We start from the raw sequence: 4,652 nt of genomic DNA on the forward strand, positions 1-4,652 counted from the left end.
AGAGTCCCTGGAGAGCATCCAGGCCAGGTTTTCAGACTAAGAAGTTGAGTCCTGAAGCCTATGTGCCCTTTGAAACAGAGAGAGAGCACTAGGGGGCTCAGTGATTAGAGTGCTAGACCTGGACTTAGGAGGATCTGGGTTCAAGAGAAAGAAAGAGAGCATCCAAGCTAGGTTTTAAAACTATGGGTGCCATAATCCCTTATTTAACATCTCTGGTAGGTGGTCCAGTCTGTTTGAACAATTCCCTTTTTTAAAAAACCCTTACTGTCCATCTTAGAACAGACAATAAATATAGTGTATATATAGCGGTGAGGGCTAGGCGACAGGGGTTAAGTGACTTGCCCAAGGTCACACAGCTAGGAAGTGTCTGAGGCCACACTTGAACCCGGGACCCATCTCTAGTCCTGGCTCCATATCCACCGAGCCCCCTAGCCACCCCTTGAACATTTCCCCTTTGACAAAGTGGTGTCAAACTTCTGACCCAGCCCATTGAATTTCCACAGTTTGTCAAAGGCTCTTCTCAAAATTTGTTGTTGTTCAATCATTTCAGTCATGTCTGACTTTGTGATCCCATTTCGGGATTTCTTGGCTAAGATATCAGAGTGGTTTGCCATTTCCTTATGATACCCCAGTGAATTAGCGCAAGTACTACCCTCATCGTACAAATGCAGAAATGGTTTCTGAGTGATGGATGAAGTGATTTGCTCTAGGTTATGAGCCTAGTAAGTCTCCAGCACAACTAGCATGATCTTGGATAAGTCCCTTAACTATTCCATTTATTTTTGTCTAGAGTAGTGTGCTGGGGTCAGCTTGAACTGGCTCCTAAGAGCTCATTTTTAATTTTTCACTGTGAGCATGTATACCCCCCAGAAATCCCTGAACTCTCCAAATGAGGGCTTGTTCTGCTGATTAGCCAGACTTAAGTGATGGAGAAAATATTAATAATGCAGGTGAAACTTTCTTCTCAAAGAGCTAGTTGTTAAATACTTACCAGCACAAACCCAGAATAAAGCTCTATATTTACCAAGGCAGTGCGTTTCTTTTTTTGGAGAGTTCTCATTCCTAGGAAGCTGTTCCTTAGGATGAAACAAAATCCGGAAGGTCCTAGTTCCACTGTACTCAGACTACTCCTGAAGTATTGGACATCCATTGTTGTTTCTGACCCATGGACCCGTCTTCTCTAACCCAGCAGAATGAGCCCATTTCTTCTTTCTAGTCATAGTCTTTCAGTTCTCTGAAGATGGCTCTCATGCTCTCCACCCCAAGTCACCATTGAATAGCCACCTAATGGACTGGAGGCTTTCTTGGTCCTTTTTTATTTTATTAAGACTAGTATAAAGGCAATGAGAGGGCTCAGTAGATAAAGCATCAGGCCCGGAGTCTTCCTGAGATCAAATCTGGTTTCAGATACTTCCTAGCTGTGAGACCCTGAGCAAGTCTCTTAACCCTAATTTACCTGAGCTAGAGAAGGAAGGTGGCAAACCAGTCCAGCATCTTTGCCAAGAAAAGCCCAAATGGCATCACGAAGAATCAGACACTCAGGAACAGCAAAGACTAGCGGCATCTGCAGGCTGTCCACTTGGAGGTCCCTTCCTCTCGCTATATTACAGAATACCCATCCCTGATTGTAGTTTTTGCATTTTACTTCCACACAGACACAGGTTAAAGCCTTTGATATGCAACAACCCACCCTACATCTTTCAGCTGGTCCCTGGGTCATCAGAAACTGTGAGTCTACTGAGATTGTGGTGTTCTACGGCTTGGTTAATGCAGCTTAAGATCCCATTAGCTTTGTAAGCAGCTCAATAGGAGCCAAGAGGGTGGCAATAATGGTGGGATTTCAAGCATCAGTAGAGCCTTTCTGGAGCCCTTCAAAGGCTCTTGGCTCTTGCCTCAGCTTCCTCCCTATTCCCATCCACCCTCTGCATAATTGTCAAAGTGGTTTTCCTAAAGCATCATCGTGACCTTACTTAACAGACTCTAGGCGTCCCCTATTAATCGTAGGCTCCAATACAAACTCTGTTCAGTATTTAAAGCTCTTTACCCTGTGGGCCCCAGCCTACCATTTTACAGCCTATTTCATGACTCTTCACCCTCTATGGATCAGTCAAATGGACTTTTTTTTATCGTTCTTCACTCATTTCCTATTATTTGGTCTTTGCATTGATTGACCATTACCATAATGACCAATATTACTTCCTAGCTGGGTGACCCTGGGTAAGTCACTTAACCCCCATTGCCTAGCCCTTTCCTCTCTTCTGCCTTGGAACCAATATGAAATACTTATTCTAAGATGGAAAGTAAGAGTTTAAAAAAAATAATAGCCCATGTTTATATAGAACTTCCTCTGGGCTAAGGGCTTTACAAATATTATCTCATTTGATCATTACAACAATCATGGCAGTAGATGCTATTCTTAAACCTATTTTATAGAGGAGGAAACTGAGGTTAAGGAACTTGTCCAGGGCCACACAGTGTCTGAGGCGGGATTTGAACTTGGGTCTTCCTAAGTCCAGACCCAGTTCTCCATTCATTGGCACATCTTCCTCCTGAAATATACTTTCTTTTAATATCTGGCTTTCTTCACGATTCAGTTCATGCACCATCTTCTTCAGGAAGCCTTCCCTGAATCTCCAGGGCCTATACTGCCTCCTTGCCCCCTCCCCAAATTACCTTGCACCCACGTGCACCCTATTGTTGTCTCTCTGGTATAATGTAAACTTTTGGATGGCAGAAACTGGCCCTCTTTGGGCCTCATGTTACCAAAGCCTGGTGCATCGTAGACTCTTTTGTTGTTGTTGTTTGTTGTTCAGTTTTGTCCAATTCTTCATGGCCTCATTTGGGTTTTCTTGGCAAAGATACTGCAAAGGTTTGCCATTTCCTTCTGTGACTTATTTTACAGATGAGAAAATTGAGGCAAACAGGGTTAAGTGGCTTGTCCAGGGTCACACAGGGTCACACATCTGGGGACAGATTTGAACTCAGGAAGATGAGTGCCAGCTGGGGCATCATCTCTGCTGCACCACCAAAGGCCCTAAATGGTTCCTTTAAATACTAAATGATTCACTGATCTAGGTGACAATCTGTCTGCTTACCCGCCATGCCAACAACCTTAATAGTAGAATTTAAAAATTCATAAGTAATAAATAAGATAATGTGATAATTATAAGCATGTATAAAGTTTAATGCCTTTGCAAACACCTTCCTTTGACCCTTACAACAACTTTCAACTCTGAGAATCTATGATTTTTATTTATTTTTTTATCATGAAAAACCTACTTCCACATTGGCCATTGTTATAAGAGCAAAGTCATATATAACCAAAAGCCCCAAATAAAATTGTAAACACACTAATGTGAAAGATGACTCCAACAGTTCTTTCTCTGGAGGTGGAGAGCATTCCGAGTCATAATTCTTTTAGGATTGTCCCAGATCACACATTGCTGAGAGCAACCAAGTTTTCATAGCTGATCATATGATTATTTTTTTCCACCCTTACCTTCTGTCTTAGAATCAATACTGTGTATTGGTTCCAAGGCAGAAGAACGGTAAGGGCTAGGCAGTGGGGGTTAAGTGACTTGCCCAGGGTCACACAGCTAGGAAGTGTTCTGAGGCCAGATTTGAACCCAGGACCTCCCGTCTCTAGGCCTGGCTCTCAATGTACTTAGCCACCCAGTTGCCCCCACCCACTGTAGGATTTTTCAAAGTCAGGAGACCCTAGTTCTAATCTCAGCTTGAGTGCACCATAGAAGGCTCTACACATAGACATTGAATTGATGGTTGAATACTGAATTTTACCTGGCGACCCAAACTTGGACAAGTTGCTTACCCTCCTTTGGCTCTGGTTTCCTCACCTACAAAATGGGCACTTGGCCTCCCTACCTCATGTTGTGCTGGTGTTCTGAGGAACAAATGGAAAAAAGGGTGTACAAGTTCTTTGGAAACTATAAAAGGCTGTGCAAATGCAAGCCTTTTATTCTAAGTTTCCACCGTGTTCTCATTTATTCCTGCCACCCGGAGTCTTGTCACAGAGGTAGGATTTGGGTCAATGAAAGCCTTTCACTCCTCAGCTGAAGTGGCTCCAAGGCTCTCCCTTTATCTGCTGGCCAGGTTAACTCCCTCTCCTTTTCTCTGACCAGTGGGGATTTGCTGTGGCTAAGGATCAGTCTCTGCTTTGGGCCCCATGGGTGCTGAGAACTGCCTGGAAGCTGGAAGACTCAGGACAATTGGGTTGTTGTTCAGTCGTTTTAGTCATGTCTAAATCTTTGTGACCCTATTTGGGGATTTTTTAGATACTGAAGTGATTCGCCATTTCTTTCTCCAGCTCATTTTACAGATGAAAAATACTGTGATAAACAGGGTTCAAGTGGCTTGCTCAGGGTCACACAGCTAGGAAGTGTCTGAGATCAGATTTGAACTCAGGAAGATGAACCTTCCTGACTCTAGGCCCGGCACACCATCCACTCTGCTACCTAGTTGTCCCACTCAAGACAGTGCCTGTTATTTTTCTCCTCAGAACGTTCATTCTAGGCAGGTTTCTTGGTTTCTTTGTCTTCCTTCCTTCCTTCCTTCCTTCCTTCCTTCCTTCCTTCCTTCCTTCCTTCCTTCCTTCCTTCCTTTCTTTCTTTCTTTCTTTCTTTCTTTCTTTCTTT

This window comes from Gracilinanus agilis, chromosome 2 (assembly GCF_016433145.1).
Source record: "Gracilinanus agilis isolate LMUSP501 chromosome 2, AgileGrace, whole genome shotgun sequence".
Lineage (NCBI taxonomy): Eukaryota > Metazoa > Chordata > Mammalia > Didelphimorphia > Didelphidae > Gracilinanus > Gracilinanus agilis.